Raw genomic sequence first — 26621 nt, 5'->3', positions numbered from 1 at the left:
AAAGCATGTCTATAGGATCTCAAGTTTTCCGTTTAAAATTGATCACTGTTTTACTACATTCCTAATCAATATAGATATCATGCTCATAGGACATCACTATTACGCCTAGGCAAGCCTGTAAGGCAATTAAAACTCTGTGACTATAAAACTGCGCTTTAAAACTGCTCGCATTCACAGGTCTAAAATCAGTAGGTCTTTGACACTTTAGTCCTAATTCAATGTTGTATACTTTCTGCTCACTTAGATACCATATTTTAGGGTTTTCTCTTAAATACTTGAAACTGTTATTTGAGACGTATGCTTGTTTGTTATGATTGTGGAGGTAAAATGTGAGCCTTTATTTGTTCCTCCTTTAAGTGTAGTCCTAATTGTTTTGATTGACGCCTAGACTTTTATCCTTTAAAATTTTAGGATGGTCTAGAACTATCTAAAATTAGAGGTCCTAAATACCTCCAGGGCCACGAGGAAGGAACGGGTAGTGCACACATAGGATATCTTTCAAGGTTGCTAGAACGTTTTAGGCTATGACCAAGTGAGGGAATTGGGTAGTAAGGGATATGATGACTACATGCTAATGTCACGTGTAGCCCCTCGTTGAGGAGTTTTTACCGGGCATTGTGTGGGTATGATCTTGTAAGCTAACCAACCTAAGACCCCTCTTTCCCAACTCCCATCGTTTAAATAAATTTTACTTTCCTTTATATATGTGTCACTTGTTCAAGTCTTTTTCTTTCATTACTTGAATCATGCATGTGCTTAAAAAATACCAAAACATGCCTTTATTTGCAAGTATGTGTTTAGAATATTTATTTGTTAAAAGGACTAATTCACATAAGTATAAGTTCGGCCGGGACCCACTGTTGTGGACCAAGAGTGGTGCCTAACACCTTCCCTCAAGGTTATTTCGAGCCCTTACCCTAAATCTCTGGTTATGCAAACTAGTCTAAGAGTTAATTGATCTAGGTGCCCTAACGCACCATAATCCGTTAGGTGGCGACTCTTCAAAATACACAAATCCCAAAAAGAAATGAGTTATTACCCCCATTAATGTCGAAACCCAGACTTCTCTCCGCGGAGGAAAAAAAGGGGGCGCGACAGGTGTTGGTGCACTTTACTTGCTCCGGAGTTGCCTATTTGGTCAGTATGATTTGGACATGTATTGATTGGTATGACGGGGCCCTGTCCCGACCTTTATGATGTGTATGTACCCTTAGAGGCTTGTAGACAGATGTCATGTATATGAAACATTATATGGCCTTGTCAGCCTATGTTCAGTGTACAAATGTTCATTTTGGTCTTATAAAACCGTATGACACATGTATAAGTTTGTATTACATGTTGGGTCGTCCTATGTCAAGTATTCCCTTATGTTTTATTCTGATTATATCATAACGGACCTTCCGGCCCATTTACCCATGATAGTATAATAAGAAAGATACGTTACATTGGTACTCGGTAGAGTAAAGTACCGGGTGCCTGTTGCGGCCCTCCGATTTGGGTCGTGACAGAACGTCACCTGCAAATGGGTTAAATGGTCCTCTGCGCACAGGGACTTAACTAGAATGTCATCAATATAAACTTCCATGGATTTGCCTATTTGATGTTCGAACATCTTATTAACTAGGCATTGATATGTGGCTCCTGTATTTTTTAGCCCGGAAGGCATTACATTATAACAATATGTACCATACATCACGATGAACAAAGTCTTTTCCTAGTCCTCTGGGTTCATTTAAATTTGGTTGTACCCGGAGTAGGCATCGAGAAAAGTAAAGATCTCGTGGTCGGCCGTAGCATAGATCAAATGATCGATATTGGGCAACAGGAAAGAATCTTTAGTGCATGATTTGTTCAAATCTTTGTAGTCTACACACATTCTAACTTTATTCCCCTTTTTAAGGACTACCACTACGTTAGGTATCCATTCAGGATATTTTACTTCCCTAACGGATCCTATCTTGATAAGTTTGGTTACCTCTTCTTTGATAAATGCATGCTTTTCCTCGGACTAAGGTCTCCTCTTTTGCTTCACCGATTTAAATCTGGGATCGACACTTAGTCGATGGGTAGTTATCTCTGGTAGGATCCCTGTCATATCTAAGTGGGACCAGGCGAAGCAATCAATGTTATTGATAAGAAATTGAATGAGTTTTTTCCTGAGTTCGGGGGTTAACCTCGTCCCCAGGTATACCTTTCTTTCTGGAAGATTCTCGATCAATATGGCCTGCTCGAGTTCTTCGACTGTGGACTTCATCGCATCTGATTCCTCGGGGGTAATGAAGGCTCGGGGGATAAGGAAATCTTCTTCTTCGTCCTCGACCACCTGTTCATCGAATACCTGTCCCTCGGGCTCAATCGAGGTTATGGGCTGTGATTGCTATTTGGCCACTTGTTCATCCTTTGACTTTTCCAGTGTGGATGATATCGATACCGGTGCCAAGTTGTGTACTGCAAACATCTCCTTAGTTGCATGTTGCTCTCCATATATTGTTTTCATGCCATCCTTTGTTGGGAACTTCATCATTTGATGAAGGGTTGATGGCATCACCTGCATGCTATGGATCCACGGCCTTCCAAGCAAAGCATTGTACCTCATGTCACCTACGATGACATGAAATTTGGTATCTTGTATGGTTCCGGTCACGTTGACTGGGAGGATGATTTCTCCCTTCATTGTTTTACTTGCCATGTTGAAGCCATTCAAGACTCGAGATGCTGGTATGATTTGACTGAGCAACCCGAGCTGCTCCACGACCCTTGACATGATTATATTTTTTGAACTACCTGGATCCACGATAACACATTCAACTTGAACTTTATTTAAAAGGATAGAAATTACCAGTGCATCGTTGTGAGGCTGAGATAAGGCCTCGATGTCTTCCTCACTGAATGTGAGGGTGTCCTCGGGCATGTAGTCCCGAGTTCGTTTCTCCCTTGTGATGGATACTTTGGTACGTTTGAATATAGGTCATATGGGACGTCGACTCTACCGATGATCATGAATGACATGTTGAGGTTCTCCAGGTTCATTCTTCCTGTTTGTATCTCTTTCTCGAAAATGGTTCTTGGCCCGTTCACTGAGAAATTCATGAAGATGCCCCTCGTTGAACAACCGGGATACCTCCTCTCTAAGCTGCCTGTAATCATCGATCCTATGCCCATGAGTACCATGATACTTGCACATCAAATTAGGGTTCCTATGAAAAGGATCAGTCTGTATAGGCTTGGGCCATCTAGTATCTCTAATTTTGCCAATGGCTGAGACGATACCTGAGGCATCGACGCTGAAGTTGTACTGTGATAATCGGGATGCCTCCGCCGGTCCCAAGTGCCTATCAAACCCGATTTTGCTCATAAGACCCCGGGAACTTTGACCCCGATCTGCTCTTTGATTATTCTGAGGTATATTACGCCTGGAAATGTTTCTTCGATCCTCGACGTATAGCTGATATCTTTCCTTATTTGACCTTGACCCCTGTCTGCATTTCCCGACTCCTTTGCTAGTAACCTGTTTGGATAAAATGAACCCGAGGGGGATCCCAACTGATCATCCTCGACCCTAAATTTTTATTGGTACCTGTTATGCACATTTGCCCAAGTCACAACGGGATACTCGATCAAGTTCTGCTTCAGATGCTTCGAAGCTATTGAATTTCGTTCATTTAGCCCCTAAGTGAAGGCTTATACGGCCCAGTTATCGGAGACCGGTGATAACTCCATTTGTTCTGACTGGAAACGGGAGACTAATTCCCTCTGCATCTCGTTCTCCCTTTGCTTTATTTTGAATACATCGGACTTCCTTGTTGCGACTTTTATGGAACCGGCATGTGCCTTTACAAACGAGTCTGCCAACATGGCGAACTAATCAATAGAGTTCGGGGGTAAGTTATGGTACGAAATCATGGCACCCTTAGACAGAGTTTCCCCAAACGTTTTTAGCAAAACAAACTCAATCTCATTGTCTTCCAAATCATTTCCTTTTATGCCACAAGTATATGTGGTGATGTGCTCATTAGGATCAGTGGTCCCGTTGTATTTTGGGATGTCTGGCATCCAAAACTTCTTCGGGATGGGCTTCGGAGCCGCACTCTGGGGGAATGGTTTTTGCACGAACTTCTTCAATCCAGTCCTTTCAAAATCGGAGGTGCTCTCGGTATTTGGTCAACCCTCGAGTTGTATGTTTCCACCTTTTTATCGTTGTCCTCAATCCTTTTTTCTCCTGACTCGATCCTCTTCGTGAGTTCCTAGATCATTCTCATAACGGTGGGGTCAGTTCTCGAGCCGTTGTTGCTTGATCTCTCCGGGGTTGGCTCAACACGATGAGCGGTTTCTGGCCCAGCCACGCTCGGAGTCTTTTGCTGACTCTGTAACTGGGCTATAGCAACTTGTTGTGCTTACAACATCTCAAAAATCACTTGTAGACTAACTTCTCTTTCTCATTGAGCCTGTGTCCTTTGAGCATCAGGTTGATCCCCTCTGCGTACACTTCCTTCGACATTAGTGTCCAAATCAACGTTCACGGTAATGTGTGAACTAACATTGATGGGGTTGGGTGCTGGTGCTACCCCAGGGTTTAGCGGTGGCACACCGGTCCCTACAGCTGTTGCATTTTTTTCTCCATGGGATCCGAGACCGTCGTTTCCATGCACGGGTGTATTTGCTGAGCTAGACATATCTTAGCCTAAAATCAAAGAATTTTTGACAAGAAAAAGTGTGAAGAATAACGTGTGTTATCAGAAAACTAGCACTAAAATAATCACTATTATCTTTAGCCCCGCGGTGGGCGCCAAACTGTTTACCTCAAAAAATGTGAGTAACAATTAAAGGTGATTTGTGGTTTTAAAGATATGTGATTTATTCCAATGCTAGTGAATATACAAGTAATATTAGGTTTAAGTAAGAAGAATTGATGAACCAAATAGAGTTGTTTAAGCAACGGGGACCTCGAGCTCGATTATTTCGAGGGCCTCGAGGTGAGTTAAGAGCAGATGAAATATGAACAATAAAGTAAAAATAATAAAGCTGAAGAATAATTGTGGAGCACAGTAAACGAGAAAAGCATAGTAGAATATTCTATTGCAGTGAATGAGATGAGATTGAAAATAATTGGGGTCCCCTTTATATAGGAGGGGAAAACTCTAATATGGTACATTTTCAATTATGGTAAAGAATTCTATTGGTACAGCTGTATAACAACCTAGTACAACCTCGTACTATTTCGTACAAATCTTATCCCTTAATTTATGCCCTGATCCACGTGTCTTTGAGAAATTCCCGCTTTTTCTTGAGTGTCATCGAAATTGTTACTGTTTATATTGATTAACAAAGCATTTTGTGATGAAAAAAATAAGTTCAAGTTTAAAATTAATCATGTTTAAATGAATCAAATTAAATATTTTTTCAGGATGATTAAGTTCAAAATTTTACTCGTAGCGAAAAGGCTCGTGATGCATAATATAACTCAAAAGCCAATATCAGATTTGAGTCAATATTTCTAGAGATTGTCATTTGTCACGCTTTCGTTTACCGGAACTTTATTTTTCCACTACCAATAAGTGGAAAGTTTTGATTCTTCAAAAAAAAAAAAGCAGAATAGCCTAAATGACACTTATACTTGTGCCACTTTGTTATCCCGGTCCCCAAACTTAATGAAATTTCATCTAAACATTTCTACTCTTTCAAAAATAAGATTTTAAACCCTTCTGACCATTGACCAAGCCTATGTGGCATTTGCTTTGCTGAGTTGGATAAAATGCGTGACTACAAGCTTTAAGAAGCGAGTAAAAGTTTATGATTCTAATTAAAAATACCAAAAAATAAAAAGAAAAGAAAAAATAACGGGGGGTGGGGGGTTAACGCCCAGAAGCATTCAAGCGTCTTCCAATCCCCAGTTTTCTTTTCCTTCTACCCCTTTCTCCTCTCATCTTTTCCTTTTTTTTTTACACCGTGCTCAAAGGTGGTATGCGGGATTGTATCTTTTTCTTTTTTTTGCTTGTTATTATGGTTTTGGTAGCGGATGTGCTTGAGATTTTAGAAAGACTTAGTTTTGGGGAGGTATTGTTAGAGCTAGTGATGTTTGTGGGGTTCATATGGATTGTTGTTCTTGTTGGGGTGTTGGTGGGATGGGCATGGAAGCTCAAGTGGGCTAATCTTGGCCCTGATTCTTTTGATTCACCAAATGTTTTTGCCTTTTCTTCTTTCGATATGCTCCTCCAGAACTTGTAATCTGGGTTTGATTCCCTCAATTCTCTCAAATTGCAACTTCCCACCTGCATTTCTTGAATCAAGGAAATTCAGTCTCTGCTAATGGCTGATTTTCAGAGAGAGAAAGGCATGAATGTGTTTGTGAGAGAAAACTTTAGGATTCAACTTTTTCTTTTCCAAAGATAGTTTTTGTGAATAAAAATAATGACATGGAATATTTTTATCTGACGTGGATAATACAGTGAGACGATTGAGGAACACACACGGTCAGAAAGGTTTAAAATATTACTTTTGAACGACTAGAGGTGTCTAGATGAAATTTCATTAAGTTTGAGGACCGGAATGACAAAATGACACAAGTATAAGTGCCATTTAAGCTATTCTGCCAAAAAAAGGAGAAAGAGAAAAAGGTTTCTTCTTTATAAAGTAATGAGCTATTCTTCATTGTAGTAGCAAAATATTGTATTTACGTACTAACTACTAAGGATAAAGCACTATTGAGAACACAAATATTTGATTGTATTTTTACATTTAGTAACAAAAAAACAATTGGCAATCACTAATTATATAAGAGGTTACCATTAGAGGGGAACTTTTTTCTTAAGTACATTATCTTTTAATGAACATCCAAGGGGGAGTGTTATAAATATATTATATTATGGATGTTCATTTAGTACTCCGTTGTAAATAAGCTTCCTGAAGAAGCTTATCCATATGGGACTCCACCGTAAATATGTTTATATATTTAAGTACTCTATTGGAAATAAGCTTCCTGAAGAAGCTTATCACTTCGATACCCGATTATAGATAAACATTACCCCCGGTAGAAGATTATCCATACCAGGTATAATAAGCTTATCCTTTCAGTACCCAGTTATGGATAAACATTACCCCCGGTAGAAGATTATCCATACTGGGTATAATAAGCTTATCCTTTCAGTACCCAGTTATGGATAAATATTATTCCCGGTAGAAGATTATCCATACCGGGTATAATAAACTTATCCTTTCAGTACCCAGTTATGGATAAACATTACCCGATAGAAGATTATCCATATCGGGTATAATAAGCTTATCCTTTCAGTACTCCGTTATGGATAAACATTGCTCTCAGTAGAAGATTATCCATATCTGGTATAGTAGTAGGTTACACAACAACTTCCTTTCTTCTATAAATAGAAGAGATTTCAGTTCATTATGTACATCAGTTTGAATTCGAATAATATATCAGTTTCTCTCTATACTTGTCTTTACTTTATAGTCTTTATTTTATAACACGTTATCAGCACGAGACTCTACCATCTCGAACAAATATTTTGAAAGTATCTGAGGTAAGAACTTTCTTTTCCTAAATAATGTCAAATCTTTCTAAACTTGAATTTGTAGCCCTGGATATATCGGGAAAAAGCTACATGTCTTGGGTGCTTGATGCTGAAATTCATCTTGATGCGATGGGTCTGGCAGACACCATCAAAGACAAAAATCAGGCATCAAACCAAGACCGTGCCAAAACAATGATATTCCTACGCCATCACCTTGATGAGGGCCTGAAAATGGAATATCTTACTATTAAAGATCCAGTCATACTGTGGAATAATTTGAAAGATAGATATGACCACCTGAAGATGGTCGTTCTTCCACAGGCACATATGATTGGACTAATCTAAGGCTACAAGATTTTAAATCTATCAGTGAGTAAAATTCTGCTAAATTATTTCCCAATTGAAGTTATGTGGTAATAATATTACTAATCATGATATGTTGGAGAAAACTTTCACCACTTTTCATGCCTCGAATATGCTCGTGCAGCAGCAATATCGAGAGATGGGATTTAAAAAGTATTCTGAACTTATCTCACATCTTCTTATAGCCGAGCAACATAATGGGCTATTAATGAAAAATCATGAAAGTCGACCTACTGGTTCTTGTCCATTCCCTGAAGTGAATGAGACGAACTTCCACCAGGCTAAACGTGGAAAAGGTCGTGGCCCCAGTCGTGGTCATGGTCGTGGTCGGGAAAGAAACTCTAATCATGGTAATAATAATGCACCAAAGAACACTCCTCACCACCAGCAGTGGAAAAGGAAGGAACAAAAGCATGAAGCAGTGCAAGCACTAAATGCAGAAAATGCATGCTATAGATGTGGAGAAAAAGGGCACTGATCACGTACCTGTCGTACGCCAAAGCACCTGGTTGAGCTTTATCAAGCCTCCCTAAAGAAGACAGAGAAAAATGCTGAAGCAAATTTTATTTCTGAAGATAATTTAGACTTCATGCATTTGGATGTAACTGATTACCTTGCACTCCCAGAAGGAGAAACAAGTCATGTAATTGGTGGTGAATCTATAGAAATGTAAATATTTTAATTTTTGTTGTTTGTAATAGATAGTATGGTTATGTAATTGTTGTACATAAAGAAAAAATTATGATTTGATAATGATGTTTACTATAATATATCTTATTTATGTCATTTTGAAGAATATGGATAATATTATTAGATCAACTTAAACTCTAGCAGAGTTTGTAAGAAATATACAACCACCAGAAGTAGTTATATTTCATATATCTCATTGTAATTATATTTTGTTAACCACCAGAAGTGATATATGTCTATGATCACCAGAAGTGATAATTTAGGGTTTCTATGGTTACAATTGAAGATAAGCTACATAAATATTCTCTATATTAAATGCACGCCTCGATTTGCTCCTGAAGTAGTAAATATTTTAAAAGAGATTAAGGCATCACAATTTGATGTGATTAATGCGCATTCAGATAATTATGTTCGATTTCCTGAAGGATGAGAACTTTGGATAATATTAATCCATTCCCTGAAGTGAATGTGATAATATTAATAAATCGGGTAAATATGAACGCACTCTTGATGTGAATATATCACAATTCACCTTCAGAAGAGGTAATATAATTGAGAGAATATATACTCAATATTTCGTATTTTAAATTTGCTCTTGAAGAAGTAACACAATTGAAATTACCTCCTGAAGTAGGAAAATATTATGAAGAAGAGTTTTCTTGTGCTTAAACAATTGTTTTACATTGTTTATTTGATTGTGATTTTCTCTTATGATACCAGAAGTGTATGAGAAATATTTGAAAGTACAAAATGTATCAACAACTCCTGAAGAGCTAACTGTTTGCCTAAAGGATACATGACACCAGTAGTGCCCGATAAATATTAGATTGTGGATAATAAATGAAGGCTCTCGAAGAGCTTATATACAAATATGTCATTCATATTATATGATTATGGTCAAAACATATGTTGTAGTAAACCTGAAGTTTACTAATACAAATGGCTATCATATTGAGACTACAAATGATTGGAAGATTGATAATCTTCATGTTTCCACAATCATAGGGGGTAAAATAATATGTATGTGAGAAGTTACCCATCTTATTCTTTAATTTGTACTATATCATGTATCACAGTAAACCAGAAGTTTACTAAAACAAAAGTTTATGCCATAGTAAACCAGAAGTTTACTAAGAGATAGCACATGACATGATAAACTTGAAGTTTTCATTTGCCATTTTTAAATGAGCTATTTGAGAATTCAGATAAGCATATACTAAAGAACTAGAAGATTCTTCAGGAATTGTCATGTGTTGCTTGCTCTCATAATGAATTGATTATATCAGCTAAGGTTGGGACTTAGACCCCTGATTCTAAATATATAAAAGGTGAATATGAGCCCGTTCACCTATCATGTGAACCACTTATAGGTGCATATATGAGATGGTTACATGTGTAATTATTGTCAACCTGCAGTTTGGCATTTGGAATTGCTTTGCTCGATTAAGAGCATAATTTTCAGATTATGAAATCAAGACAGTTTATCTTGATAATGTTGGTTTATATCCAAGCTGGTTTAGCATTGAATACCTCCTATTAATGGCTAAACCATTGCTTATGAGAACAAAGCTTCATGTGTTGGTCTAAGATTTTCTAAATTGCATATAACAACACTTGTATGCATCAGATCAATAATATATGATAAGTCCTCCCTTCACAATTGGTTTAGGATCGGAAACCAAATATTTTTACTATCTTTTGTTGTGTGGTATATGATTAATTTCTCTACCATAATACACAAAGATATGTTTCCCAAAGATGATTGGGGATATATGTTAGTCTTTCTAACATTTGGGGGATGGAATAAATAGTTGAAAAATATGTTATATGAATCGAATTATCATTAATATGATCCTAACTTAGAAGATAATTCAAGTCGAATGCCAGAAGCATTTGCTGATCCAAAATTAAATATCATATTTCAGCTACAAATGCTCCTATTAAAATTAAAGTCCCTGAAGGATAGAGTTTACTGTACGCATGAAGCGTGGTAGACCAATCGGTTCCAAAGGTAACAATCCTTGAAAAATAGTAGGAGCTAATGATCAAAATGATCATAATGAGGAGGAAATAAGCTCTAGAAGAGCCCACGACATAACATTTCATGAAACTCCCGAAAAAGTTCAGGTACCTGGAAATAAAGAAAGTGATGAGATCTCCACAAGTTATGTCACTTCGGAACTGACACAAAATGATCGTCGACGATATATTTGATACAGTATAGTGCACAATATTATAAAAGATTGTGAGGATCGGACCAGCAATCCAGACACTTGAAGATGTCATACCATTTAGATACAAGTCTTAACCCATATGACTTATTTGGCTAAATCTATATGAAGATCCTTGAAGGATTGAAAATGCCCGAAGCATATAATTCAAAGTCTTGAGAAATGTACTCGATCAAATTATAAAGATCTTTGTACGGTTTAAAGCAATCTGTGCGCGTGTGGTATAATCGCCTCAGTAAATATTTGCTGAAAGAAAGTTACATAAATTATGTTATTTGTCCATGTATTTTTATAAAGAAAATGTCATCAAAATTTGTTACACTTGCTGTTTATATTGGTGACATAAATCTTATTGGAACTCCGGAATAACTCCAAGAGGGTCTTAAAAATACTTTTACATGGACAAAGTGTACCCATTAAGTACACCAATGAATATTCAATCACTTGAAGTGAATAATGATCTGTTCTAACCTCTAGAAGAGGATGAGGAGCTCCTTGGTCCTGAAATACTCTATCTCGGTGTAGATAGTGCACTTATTTATCTTGCTAATACTAACAAAAGTGGTGCAGATCGTATTGGTAATGCAGATGCAGGTTATTTATCCGATACCCATAAAGCTCGATTTCAAACCGGCAAGTAGGGAGTGCATATGATTGAGATCAGTGATTCATTCGAGAAACATGTGGGTTGGAATGTGATAAAAGACCCACAATATTATACGGAGACAATGTTTCATGCATAGCACTATTAAAGGGAGGATTTATAAAAGGAGATAGAACGAAGCACATTTCACCAAAATTATTCTACACACACGATCTTCAGAAAAATGGTGACATTGATGTGCAACAAATCCGTTCAAGTGATAATCCAGCAGATTTATTCACTAAATCTTTGCCAACTTCAACTTTTGAGAAGATGGTATACAAGATTGGAATGCGGAGACTCAAATATTTGAAACAAGGTTTTCATCAGGGGGAGTAAAATACGCGATGCACTATTTTTCCCTTACTAAGATTTTTTCTCATGGTGGTTTTCCTTATAAGGTTTTTAATGAGGCACCTAGTAATGCGTATTACTAAATATGTGTACTCTTTTTCCTTCACTAGGATTTTTTCCCACGTGATTTTTCCTAGTAAGGTTTTAATGAGGCACATTATCTTTTAATGAACATCCAAGGGGGAGTGTTATAAATATATTATATTATGGATGTTCATTTAGTACTCCGTTGTAAATAAGCTTCCTGAAGAAGCTTATCCATATGGGACTCCACCGTAAATATGTTTATATATTTAAGTACTCTATTGGAAATAAGCTTCCTGAAAAAGTTTATTACTTCGATACCCGGTTATGGATAAACATTACCCCCGGTAAAAGATTATCCATACCGGGTATAATAAGCTTATCCTTTCAGTACCCAGTTATGGATAAACATTACCCCGATAGAAGATTATCCATATCGGGTATAATAAGCTTATCCTTTCAGTAACCAGTTATGGATAAATATTATCCCCGGTAGAAGATTATCCATACCGGATATAATAAGCTTATCCTTTCAGTACCCAGTTATGAATAAACATTACCCCCGGTAGAAGATTATCCATATCGAGTATAATAAGCTTATCCTTTAAGTATTTCGTTATGGATAAATATTGCTCTCAGTAGAAGATTATCCATATTTGGTATAGTAGCAGCTTACACAGCAGCTTCCTTTCTTCTTTGAGTTCATTATGTACATCAGTTTGAATTCGAATAATATATCAGTTTATCTCTATACTTGTCTTTACTTTATAGTCTTTATTTTATAACAATATATGACAATAAGGAAAATTATAAATGAAGAGCTACAATTTATTTTAAAAAAAATTAAATGTATATGGAAGTGGAAAACTGAAGGTGTAAATCATATTAACAATTGCGACTTATAAATCGCATGCCTAAATGTGACTTGTAAATCAATCATCTATCGCGGCTGATAAATCACATCAAATATAAATCGCACTGCCTAATTGGGTGTTATAAACAGCATTCTTTCTATTCACGCTTCCGGGTTAGATGCTCCCCGGTTTTGTTTAGCGTTTACAGCAATTTCTGTATTCTCTGATGGTAGAAAACCGTTGATACTTCCGGGTCGGATAGCGGGTGTGAATCCGGTTTCATTATTGGAAGGGCACAAACACAATTACAATGATGCTGTGAATTAGTATGTTTTTTGATTGATTCTTATTGTGGATCATAATAGATTTTTGTGTTTATTTATTTATTTCTATGCTCGTTGTGCCCTTGCGTTTAATATGAATTTAGAGAGTATAAGATGTAAATATGTTTTGCAGAAATTGATATCTTTGTTATTCTTAATACATGAGTGCGTGGGAAAAGTATGCTGTTATTTTCATACTGGTGCTCGTAATAGTTTTATTCTTTTTGACACAGAGGAAGCATATTATTGTCTAAATATTTAAATAAAAATCGCGTTAGATACTTTCCTGCAATTTCTATTGGGAGTATGCTACTAGTTTTATTGTTAGCTTGTTTAGTATCTGATTCAGTTTAATAGAAGTCTTTGTTTGAGTTAAAAAATTTACTTTTTCCTACTCCTAATATGTTCTTCTATTTATATGAAGATATCCTAATACTACCTATTTTGATTTTCTAATGTAGATGTGTTATATTAAACCTTAATAAATTTCTATTAAGTATATAATGAGAACTCAATCAGAAAATCTTATGAGCCTTTTTAGATATCTAGGCAAAGATGAGCTCGAGCTTGAGGCTTGTTAAACTTCTACTGGTCGAGTTTGAGCACGATTTAGTATTTGAGCTGATCTCAACTTGTATATTAACACAGTCTAGTTCGACAATCAAAACTTGGCCAGGCTCGATTGAATTTACAAAATCTAGTGTAATGCAAATAAAAATAAACATGAAAATTCAGTTTTTATACAGTTAGGGATTTCCTTATGGATTCAGATTGACATGATTTAGAAGTCGGTGGTGTAGAGAATGTGCGAAGGCTAAGATGTATCCTTTCGTTAATTAATATTTACTCTTTACTATTTGAGAGGATAATTAGAAATGGAGACTTGTGCATACCAAGGCTAACTATCGAGCTTTCTTGGGAAAATGGTTGTGGAGATCCACATATGAGGAGAACCTCTCTTTTGTAGGAGGTGATAAGCGTGAAGCAGGATGCAGTCAATATGGGTGGCTCTCAGAAAAAGTCTCATCATCATGCTGAACGAGTAAAGGAAAGAGAATATGAAGCAAAGAAAAAATAATCACAAGTCTCCTAACTGAATAAGCAACTTGGCTAAAGTCACGGAGAGGATGTGGATCATCTTCCACTCCATAACATTTTTCTTCAGAAATATGGGTGGTGATGTTCTCCATTTTCAAAAATTAATAGGTGGTTCCTAGAACAGTAATTCCATATGATTAGTGAAGATATAGTAGATACAACCGTCAACCGGTAGTTTCAATGGATCCATTCTTCCATAAATGGAGTGAACCAAGACAACATATATGAGAATGAGGATTGAAAAGCAATAAGCAATTTACCATCTTTGGTGTCCTGCATTTTTGCTAGTTTTGGAACTTAAAACCTATACTGATAAGTTTATAAGATAAGACACGCTCAATCAGTGTTATTAACAGCTATCGCTTTGTCGGTCAAAGCAATGAAGCGATACAATGCGAGGTGTTACCATGTCGTGGTGAAGTTATGCACTTTAAAGAACTGTGCACTTCAAATAATGATGTGCAAAGTAATCCGAATGAGAAACAATCAATTCTTTAACTACCATGTTTGAGGAGTTGGATTGATATCAACATTATTGTACTGCCTTCGTCCTGTTTTATTGTTAAGGGGTTTGGAGTACGAGAATCAAAGCACCTAATTTTCAATGTGGATTTCGGCATAGATATTTCAATTTTTTTAAAATTAAAATTTACGTATTTGAAAACTATGTGGAAAGGACCATACATCAGCATAGTTAATAATTCAAAGTATTACAACATAGTTTAAGAAAATCTTAGTCAAAGAACTGTTTGACTCCCCAAAATAGTGTTAGTGTTACATAATGGGACATAGGGAGTATATTGGGTATTGGGTACTGAAATTAGTTGTTCTAATTGCAGTTTGATTACTATAATACTAAACTTATTATTTTTGGCATTTTTTAATTTTCATAAATTGCATGCTTTACTTGAAAGTGTTTATGTTATTTCAAGCTTTTCTTTCTGAACTGTTTTAAAAACAGATTTTATTAACCTGTGAAGAATAAAGTTATCTGGATGCAGATTCATGCTATAAAATCATGAATGTTAAGCCAATGTTAGAAACTTATCATGTAAACTTGCCTAGAAATGCTATGGAGTTTAATCTTTTCCTCTTGTTATGACAATTTGAGCCTTGGTATGAATGTGACAAAATTCTCGCTAGTTGTTCTCATCAACATTAGGGCTCCAACCAGTTATGTGATCTGCCTGTTTTCTTGATCAGTAGATAAGTTTCTACTGCCATGTTTATTTCTATGTTGGTGTTAGGTAGTTAAAACTTGCTGTGCACTTTCACACGTTGAAACAGAGGTTTTAAATGGATTTAAAGCTAATGTGTGTCCAATGAATTTTGTTACGTGCAGAAGCAGCAAAACAGGTAAATAATTGGTAGATGAGTATGCTAATTTGTAACCTATACTCATTTTACAAGCCAGAGATTTAGGATCCGTCAACCATTTACCTATTTTTCCACCTCTATATATTGGTAGATTAGATTAACATACGACTGACTACTAAAATTGAATATTGTGCTTATGTGAATTATAACTTCCATTCATGTATCAGGTGGAATTTTCTTGAGATATACGTTTATTACTCTAAATTTTAGTATCATCTTTGAAACCAAACAGTTTTTTAGCTTTATGGAAAGTTTCTGTTGTTCAAAAAGCATTTAATTGCACATTTGCGCGTGTTAACATTTTTGGCTCCTTAATTGCTTGTTTATTTGATCTCCATCCCTTCTTCTTTTAGCCTTTCTCTGGGTTCAGGTCATAGGATATCTCTAGAGAATGGAGGTCTAGAACATTGATAAAGTATTTGCATGTATAAACTTGACATAAAATTTGTTACCATTTTTAAATACATTTGATCCTTACCTCCTACCACCCCCACCCCCTTTCAGTTCAATCAGTACCATTATCTCCTAATATTTAGCTAGTAAATTGAACACTGTAGGTGCTTTACCTTTGGCTTTGGTTTTTGACTATGTGTTGGATGCAATGGTCATGTTCCAGGAAATAGATTTTGGCTTACTCTGCAGATCAGAACTTTTTATGTATGCTTTAAAGCACTATCCTCGTGATCTTTGCACGGAACACTCGTGAGGAGTGCCACTTGCCTTTTCATCTGTTACAACTCTGCCACTTGCATCAGTATTCCTTCCAGATGCATGCACACTTCATTTTACTGTTCTATATATCGGTCAGTTGCTGGATATGAACTGCATAACCCATTTCCAGTAATTCCACTGGCTTCCCTCTGTCCCTGAATAATGGTAGTCTAACCTTTCTCTTTTTCACCAGAGACTCGCTCCAAATTATCAGTGTCTTCATCAGATGAAATATTTGTTTTGACATCTGCTATCAGATTTCATTTACTTGGTATAGCTCTGGTATGAGTGCTTGTGAATATTCTGAGGAAATTGAGTGCATTGATTGTCCACAAAGTTTCCTAATATACTTTTGCTGATAAAGATTTATTTGGTGCATGTTTGTTTCTGTAATTGAAGTATCACCTTGCTTCTTTTCGTGTTTAAATGCAGCGAATGCTTTTATTGGCATTAAGTTATTTAAGTATGGTAGACCGTCAAATATGGCATCCTTGCTGCTCTTCGTGTTAAATGCAGCAAGTGATTTTATTGAAAATCTGACGGCGTCATTTTCGAGTTATTTAAGGATTCTAGAATGTGAATATCTAGATCTAGCAGTCCCTGGTTAATTTCTAAATTAGGGTTCTGCTGGAAATAAGTGTTTTTATTCTTCTCTAGATTGGTATAGAGATAGTTGTGTAGTTGATTAACTGAAAAAGTTACGTGCAGCGTCTCTGGAGTAGGACTAGGATGTGTGACCCCTTGGGATGTCCTCGTGTCACATCCACCGTGTTATCGAAGTATAAGTTTCCTCTCTGTTTTAAGTGCTTCCATTATACCAGCATAACTTACTGGCCGAGCCCTTCGTATAAGGTTTTCCTGGATGATTGTTGAATGAAAAGTTCCGATTCTGCTCATGTGCTTCTATTAGACCAGCATAAATTATCATTGTCAATGAACTTGTAATCTTTGTAAAGTCTTACACGTGCTAGACTGTTCCCGCAGGTACATTACTGGAATGTCCGAGGATCAGGACTTTGTATCGGAGAAAGATCTGGATCATTTTCTGCAACTTCTAGATGGTAAAGGCACCTGGCTCCTAGAATTGCTTGACCCATATTCTTAAGGGTTGTTGCCATTTGGATATATCTTCGGTACCTTTTTACCAAATTAAAAAGGGAGACAATCTTTTAAATTCACGAGTTTTGAGTTTGATTTTATGATATCTGCCTTCTTCCTCTGAGGAACCCGTTGCTGATTCACTGTTTCCGGACAAATCATTTGAGAGCTGCAATTTGACATGAAAAGGCTTGCTTTGTGTTCTGAACTTGCGATATGTGTGTTTTTAAGTTACTGTTTATTTTGATGTAGTCGGAAGGATGGGTGATCATGACATATGGAATTTTAATAGGTGCAACACGTTTGATACTTTACACATCGACATTTCAATTTTAAAAGTTATACTTATGTCAGTTCTAGAATTATCCGTGACCAAGATACCAAGTTTATAATGAATTTTGTGGTACGAAAGTTGTGCTGATTGCTATGAAATTGAATTCTTTCATCTATATTTGGAAAACCATATTCATCGGTTTTGCTCTACGTTTTGCTTAGTGGTTTTGTCTATCAAGAAAAGCTTATCTCTATCCTAGAATTAATTAATTTTCTTCTTATCTTCCAGAGTCTCTTGGTATACAAAGTGAACTATGTCTTTGTTCACTTTTTTTATTTTATCGTCATTATGTATAACTTTTAGAAACTATGTAGTCACACATCATGTGTCATTGTTTATATTTTCCTGAAACAATGTAGTCATCCATCATATCTGTAACATGAAATCTATTGCAGGGTGCACCCTCTCCAGCTTTTCAAAGGCGAGACAAACCTAGGCGTGTAGACCTGTACTTTTCAAGTTGGGTTGTTAAGCCTGGTAAGTGGTGCCATTTCTAGTGGATGTACAAAACGAAAAATATCAACTTTGCCAATTGTCTAGGACACTATAGCTTAAGATTTACTTTAAGTGTGCACTTGTAACTATGGTTACTGTGGAATCAAAGAAAAGGGATGGACAGCTATCTGCATGTGAGATCACACTAGTTCAGTATGATGATTTGGGCATCCCAAAAGATGTAGTACAATTAGGTGTTCGTCAGGGGATGTGGGGTACTGTCAAGAAGTTGCACAATGGCCTCCGAGCATATCAGGATGCAAGGAAGTCAGAGGCAATGGTTTCCAGGTGTGCAATGATGGCAAGAATCACTGCAAAAATATCATCTGATGTAGGTGCTGGTACTTTGGAGCGAGTCTCTGGTGAAGAAGAGAAATGTGAGACTATCGATATCCAGGGTCAGAGAGGAGGTGGTGGCATCAAGTGGAAATACGGGAAGTATTCCTACGCTGTTGATTTGAGCTTCCGAGGGGACAAGTTTTCAGTTTCACGAACTCCACGGGGATTAATCTCATCACGGTTTCAAATGGACAAACAATTATTTTACATGGAGAGTAGAGACCCTCCAGCTTCTTTTTATTGTTAGTAGTAGTGTGAATTCTCGTGTTCTCAATTTGGATAGTTATGGTTTCTAACTTATGTATTAGATCATTTTAACAAGCAGCACAGAGATCAAATTGTTCACTGCTCTTGACGAGAACATTTTCATGTGTAGACTGCATCTTATGTTCATATCAACATTTTGATATGAAAATCTAACTTTGGGATGACTAAAATGTCTTGAATCATGTTGTAGTACGTTTTCGTAAATAGATGATGTTATATGCAAAAGTACCAAACCAAACATGTGATCTTGTACCAATCTTAACCATTGAGCCTAACAACTTTTGTTTGAAATTAGGAATTATCCATTTTGCATCACCAAGATCATCATTGCTACTAGGCCCAACCCTAATGCCAGGAAATGGTGCACCGTATCATAGGCGAATTTAAGATTTTAAGTTAGTGAATATGAAGTATTAGTCCATTTGCTACTCCTTTATCGCAATAAAAATAGAATAGTAAGTATAACAGTTATTTTTTTAGAAAAATATAGTTCGTCTAAAAGGAGAACTAGAAATCAGCTTATTATTTGTACTGAGATAATTCAACCCTTTTTACTACGAACGAAATAAATTATGATGGGGATCGTTTCTCCTTTTAATGGATCTTACACGCAGTCGCACAAATTCTAATTAATGTGAAGCCAATGCGACGAACAACCATTGAAAAACAAAAACAAAAACTTCATTTTACCACATCCAAAGATAGGATGAGCGGATAGTATGACTTCTCAGGGGGCATTTGCATCTATACCCGCTTTTTGGGTCACGTTTTAACTTATACCCGCTTTGCAACAAAAATTACAAGCGTACTCACTTTTCGCGTAACTTCAGGCATACGGGCCTGAAGTAGCAAAATTTTTTGCCTGAAGTGTAGCAAAACTTCAGATATTTTTGCATGAAGTTGGGCCTGACTTGCAGACTTTAGTTCATAGTGCAAATGGCAAATTTCAATAAAACAAACAACATGTGTTGGCTGAAGTTTTTGTTTGTAATTGCTGAACTTAAGCATTCTAGTAGCTGAAGTTTTGTTCTGTATTTGTTGAACTTCAGCATGTTTTAGTTGAAGGTTTGTTCTGTATTTGCTGAACTTCAGCATGTTTTAGTTGAAGTTTTATTCTATATTTACTGAACTTCAACATGTTTTAGCTGAATCTTTGTTATGTTTGTGATGAACTTCAGGGCTGAAGTTTGTTTTGTATTTGTTGAACTTCGGCATTCTAGGAGCTGGAGTTTTTGTTTATATTTGCTGAACTTCAACATTCTTAGAGCTGAAGTTCTAAAACAACAATGACAAATTGTCATTAAGATCCAGTTGCTAACTACTATTTATTGTATACTTTAGCCTTAGAATAACAGAATTATCAGGAAATTTGAAAAGCAATACTCCCTATAAAACAAGACCATTAGTAAAAGTAACATCTTCACCTAATGCACAGAGAATCAAGTCGTGCTTTCATGTTTCAGTAGCAATTAAAATTAGAATTTCCGAACTGGACGGTCCAGAAGCTAATTCCTAGCTGTAAAGAGCTAAAATAGCAAATATAAGTTGTTCTCTCTATCTTCAGCATTCAGAAACAAAGGAGGAGGAGAAAGAGGCCTGAAGTTATTTAAACAGTAGGTACAAGTTAATTTTTTTTTAAAAGTGGGTAAAAGTTAAATATGGGCGGCCAAATAAGGTGCCCCTGCAATTTTTACCTTCTCAGGCTGTCACAACACACAAACAAGGAGCCTTTATGACGAAATGACTTACTCTCTAATTTTTTGGACCCTTTCTATAATGTGCAAATTCATGACTCAACTCTCCTCTTTGTCTCTATGGATAAAAACTTGAAATGGACCACCTAATATCAAAGCAGAGAAAAACAAAAACAAAAATAGCTTCTTCCTTCAACGATATAATAAAATATACTTATTTTATTTCAAGAAAATGAAAGGAATGTCCGGCCCAGTGGTTAGTAAAAGTGATGGAGAACCATAAAGTTTCGGGTACAAATCAAAACAAAAACAAAAACACTAAGTAATTTTTCTTTACATCTATGCAAATTTTATTGGTTGAGTTACCTGTACTTATGCTCGTGGGAGGTAATAACGAATATGAAGATTAAAATGTCTTATATTCAGTGCAAACTTGGAATTGACAATAAAATAAGTCATAATATATTAATATTTGGAAAATATCATAATCGAATAGAGAATTACTTGATTCTCTAAATAATAATAGTGTCATAAAAAATAGAATCAAAGCGTACAAAGAATGAAAAAGATATAGACACACATACAAACACTATACCTTTTTTTCTTTTTTGTTTTATGCATTTAGTATTTGAAACTCACTAACTCGATTAATTCAAATTTAACCATTTAGAATTTACTAAGGAAAAATACTTATTATCAAAAGTTTCTCCATTCCTATAACTCAACCCTGAGTCTTCCCGTTAAAAATGGAGAAGCACATTGATTCCATGATATTACGTGGTGACATGCGTATACTGTGAATAAAAGGCAGTTAGGTGCACAAAAAATTTCAGATTTACGCAAGGTCCACATTTTTTGTATACACTACGAATATGTGTGTAGAAATAATACTAGGATAGGATGGAAGTGCCAAAACTCAACATAGTGAAATTATCCTTATTGGGCCAGAAGCCTTAAATAACCATGGATTTATTTGTTTAAATATAGACCCACTTTTGGTCCCATATTTTTGGATTAACATTGACCACTTGAGCTGTAGTTTTCAATTGTGTCAAATTGCTATCAATTCTTTTCTTTAGTGCTAAAGGTCCCCTCTTTAGATGCCTAAATTTGACTTCTTACCATAAAAACAATCATAGTGTTATAAAATAAAAGCAATGCAGTAAAATGTAAACAAGAAGAGATAGAGAGAATGAAGAAGTGTTTTCTTCTTTCACTTTGGTGTAATTTTTCATTGCAATTACATGGCCTTTTATAGGCATAAAAAGTAAAGATGATGGACATAAAATAGGAAATTTAATCTTTAAGTTATTCACAACATGGGCATCCAATGTAGCATCCAATGTAGTATCCAAAGTAGTATCCAATGTACAAACTATTCATAACACTCCCCCTTGGATGTCCATGTAAGATAATGTGCCTCATTAAAAACGTACAAAAAAAAATATTGGGATGTACATAGGTATTTATAATATGCATTGCTTGCTGCCTCATTAAAAACCTTACCAGAAAAATCCGGTGGGATAAAACCTTGATTAAGGAAAAGAGTGCAGTGTGTAGTTACTCCCCCTGATGAAAAATCACTTAATGTCTCGAAGACGACGCATTCCAATCTTATATATCAGCTTTTCAAATATTGAGGTTGGTAATGCTTTAGTGAACAGATCAGCCAAATTATCACTTGAATGAACTTGTTGTACATCTATTTCACCATTCTTCTGAAGATCATGAGTGAAAAAGAATTTCGGTGAAATGTGTTTTGTTCTATCTCCTTTGATATATCCTCCTTTCAATTGAGCTATGCATGCATCATTGTCTTCATACAATATTGTTGGAATATTCTCTTTCGAAGAAAGACCACATGTTTGCTGAATGTGTTGAGTTATAGATCTTAACCAAACGCATTCTCGACTTGCTTCGTGAATGGCTATTATCTCTGCATGATTTGAAGAAGTAGCAATCATAGTTTGTTTTGTCGAACGCCATGATATGGTTGTACCTCCACTTGTAAATAAATAGCCTGTCTGAGATCGACCTTTGTGTGGATCAGACAAATATCCTGCATCTGCATAACCAATCAATGATGGCTTGGATTCATTTGAATAAAATAAACCCATATCAATGGTCCCTTGGAGGTATCTGAATATATGTTTAATACCATTCCAATGTCTTTGTGTTGGCGAAGTACTAAATCTTGCCAATAAGCTTACTGAGAAAGCTATATCTGGTCAGGAATTATTGGCAAGATACATTAATGCCCCAATTGCACTAAGATATGGTACTTCGGCATTAAGAAGCTCTTCATCATTTTCATGAGGTCGGAATGGATCTTTCTTTATGTCAAGTGATCTCACAACCATCGGGGTACTCAATGGATGTGCTTTATCCATATAGAATCGCTTTAAAATCTTTTCGGTATATGTCGATTGATGGACAAATATTCCATCTTTCATATACTCAATTTGTAGACCAAGACAAAATTTTGTCTTTCCAAGATCTTTCATTTCAAATTCTTTCTTCAAACAGTCTACTGTTTTTGGAAGCTCCCCAGGAGTTCCAATGATATTTAAATCATCAACATACACGACGATTATAACAAATTCAGATCCAGACCTTTTTATAAAGACACAGGGACAAATTGGATCATTCTTGTACCCTTCTTTCAACAGGTATTCACTCAGGCGATTGTACCACATACGTCCTGATTGTTTCAATCCGTATAAAGATTTCTGAAGCCTTATTGAACAAGTTTCTCGAAAATTTTTATATGTTTCTGGCACTTTAAATCCCTCAGGTACTTTCATAAAAATTTCGTTGTCTAATGATCCATACAAATAGGCTGTAACAACATCCATTAGATGCATATCAAGTTTTTCTTGTACTACCATATTTATGAGATACCTGAAGGTGATAGCATCCACTACAGGAGAATATGTCTCCATATAATCAATTCCAGGCCTTTGGGAAAACCCTTGTGCCGCAAGTCGTGCTTTATATCTAACGACTTCATTTTTATCATTTCGTTTTCGCACAAAAACTCATTTATACCCTACTGGCTTTATACCTTCAGGTGTTCGAACTATGGGTCCGAAGACTTCACGTTTTCCAAGTGAAGTTAACTCTGCCTGGATAGCGTCTTTCCATTTTGGCCAATCATTTCTCTGTCTACATTCATTGACAGATTTTGGTTCAAGATCCTCATCTTGTTGCATTATTTCAACAGCAACATTATAAGCAAAATATTATCGATAACAATATTATTTCGGTTCCATCTTTTCCCGATTAAGACGTAACTTATTGATATCTCTTCATTTTCATTATTTTTAGGTACCTGGACCTCCCCTAAGGTCTTATCATTTGTTACGTCTTGGGGCTTCTTGAGCCACTACCTCTGTGTTATGTTCACTTTGATCACTTGCTCCTTTTCTTCTTCGATGATTTTTATCTTTAGAACCGATTGGTCTACCACGTTTCAAGCATGGCTTAGACTCATTTGCTTTAATTAATTGTTCTGTCGAGATATCAACTCGAATTGGAGCATTAGCAGTTGGAATATGTGACTTAGTCACCCTTGGTAGGTTAGTGAATGCATCTGGCAATTGATTTGCAATATTTTGTAAATGAATAATCTTTTGAACCTTTTGTTCACATTGATTTGTTCGAGGATCTAAATGAGACAGTGATAATTCATTCCAATCTATCTTCTTTTTCAGCTGCTTATTTTCTCCCCCTAATGTTGGATATACTGATTCATTAAAATGGCAATCAGAAAATCTTGCCGTAAATAAATCTCCAGTCATCGGCTCTAGATATTTTATAATAGAAGGAGATTCATATCCAACATATATCCCCAACCTTCTTTGAGGACCCATCTTTGTGCATTGTGGTGGAGCAATTGGAACATATATCGCACAACCAAAGATCCTAAGATGAAAAATATTTAGCTCCTGACCAAAAGCCAATTGCAATGGGGAGACTTTATGTTAACTTGTGGGCCTTATCCGCGCAAGTGCTGCTGCGTGCAAAATAGCATGACCCCATACTGAAATGGGAAGTTTTGTTCTCATAAGCATTGGTCTAGCAATTAATTGGCGGCGTCTGATCAATGATTCTGCTAGACCATTTTGTGTATGAACATGAGCAACCGGATGCTCAATTGTTATCCCAGTTGAAATACAATAATCATTAAAGGCTTGGGATGTAAATTCACCGGCATTATCAAGACGAATTGTCTTAATTGCATAATCTGGAAATTGTGCTCTTAGCTTTATTATTTGAGCCAACAATCTTGCAAATGCCATATTGCAAGTTTATAGTAAGCACACATGTGACCATCTTGTAGATGCATCTACCAAAACCATATAATATTTGAATGGCCCACATGGAGGGTGAATGAGCCCACATATATCACCCTGCATACGTTCCAGAAATGCAGGAGATTCCATCCTAACTTTAATAGTTGATGGTCTAATAATTAATTTTCCTTGAGAACACGCAGCACAAGAGAATTCCTTAAATGAAGAATCTTCTGATTCTTCATTGCATGTCCATGTGAATTCTCAATTATTTTACGCATCATATTAGAATCAGGATGGCCCAACCGGTCATGCCAAATAACAAAATTATCTTGATTAGTAAACTTCTTGTTTACTATGGCATGTGTTTCAATCCTGCTAATACTTGTGTAGTATAAGCCGGAGGAAAGAGCAGGTAATATGTCAAGCACATATTTCTTACCAGACATTATTGTAGTAATATAAAGATATTCAATCTTTTCATCATTTGTAGTCTGAATATGATAGCCATTTTGGCGAATATCTTTGAAACTTAATAAGTTTCTTTGAGATTTACTACAATATAGCGCTTCATCAATAGCCAAATTTGTTCCTCCTAGTAGTAATAAATTGGCTCTTCCAGAACCTTCAATTAATCTTGTACTACCGGATATTGTATTAACATTCGCTTCTTTCATTACCAAATAAGAGAAATATCTCTTATCTTTTAAAATAGTATGTGTTGTAGCACTATCCAGAAGACATATATCATCTTTATTAATCTTGAGTCCAATTGAAGACTGGAGAATTTTCATATTCTTCATAAAAAAAACAAATAATACATCATAAGAAATATGAAAGACAAGCGGAAAAAAAAAAACATTAAGAAATACATTAGGAATGTAGAAACTAGCAACACATGATGCATTAGGAAAATACACTCAAGAAAAATAAATTAGTTGCAAACATAAAAATAACAACTTTTATTGCTTCATTCCCCAGTAAGATGATTAGTTTTTCAGTCAATATCCTCAAAGAAGTCTCCAACTTCTAAATGAGTAATATTTGTTAGGCCTTCAAAATCATCATCTTTATATGCAAGATGTGCCTTAGAATCATATTTATTTGAGGGACCTGCTTCATCATCATTATTTTGAAAGATCAAGTGTGCCTCCATACTATTTTCTTTTTTCTTGAGGGAGGCTTGATAAAGTTTGACAAAATGTTCTGGCATACGACAAATGCGTGCCCAATGACCTCTCATACTACATCGGTGACACATACTAGCTTTACCTTTTGAATGATTAATTTGAGAACCTTTATTGTTCTCCAATTTATTTCCACCATAATGACGATAATTGTTTCGCCCCCTGCCACGTTCACGTTTACGACCATGTCCACGACCACGGTAATTATTTTGTTTTCTTTCAAACCTATTGTATGTTGCTACAACATTCACTTCCGGAAATGGAACTGACCCGGTGGGACGAGCTTCATGATTTTTCATTAATAGAGTATTATTCTGCTCAGCCACAAGTAGGCATGTGATTAACTCAGAATATTTCTTAAAACCTTTTCACGGTATTGTTGTTGTAGCACCACATTTGAAGCGTGAAAAGTAGAAAATATTTTTTTCCAATAAGTCCTCATCTGTGATAGTGTCTCCACATAATTTTAATATAGAACTTACTTTAAAGATAGCAGAATTATACTCACTTACGGTTTTAAGGTCTTGAAACCTTAAATGTATCCACTCATACCGAGCTTTCGGTAATATCGTAAGTTTTAGGTGGTCATATCGATCCTTCAAATTAATCCATAATTCAAGTGGATCTTTTACAGTTAAATATTAAGTTTTTAACCCTTCATGTAGATGATGACGAAGGAAAATCATGGCCTTCGCTTTATCCTGATTTGATGCTTCAT

The 26621-nt window shown here is 35.9% G+C and overlaps 1 long non-coding RNA gene across 1 annotated transcript; it reads left to right on the top strand.

The window, feature by feature from the left end:
* Positions 1 to 12716: 12716 nt before the first annotated feature.
* LOC107789768 (uncharacterized) lies at positions 12717 to 18823 on the top strand. The gene is made up of 3 exons (XR_012711506.1): positions 12717 to 13011; positions 17179 to 17255; positions 18022 to 18823. It is a non-coding gene; the product is annotated as an uncharacterized LOC107789768 (long non-coding RNA).
* The last annotated feature ends 7798 nt before the right edge of the window (positions 18824 to 26621 follow it).

The sequence above is a fragment of the Nicotiana tabacum genome, chromosome 7 (genome assembly GCF_000715075.1).
Source record: "Nicotiana tabacum cultivar K326 chromosome 7, ASM71507v2, whole genome shotgun sequence".
In the NCBI taxonomy this organism is placed as follows: Eukaryota; Viridiplantae; Streptophyta; class Magnoliopsida; order Solanales; family Solanaceae; genus Nicotiana; species Nicotiana tabacum.
The sequence above is the reverse complement of the archived record's forward strand: the minus strand, read 5'-3'. Positions and strand labels throughout refer to the sequence as shown.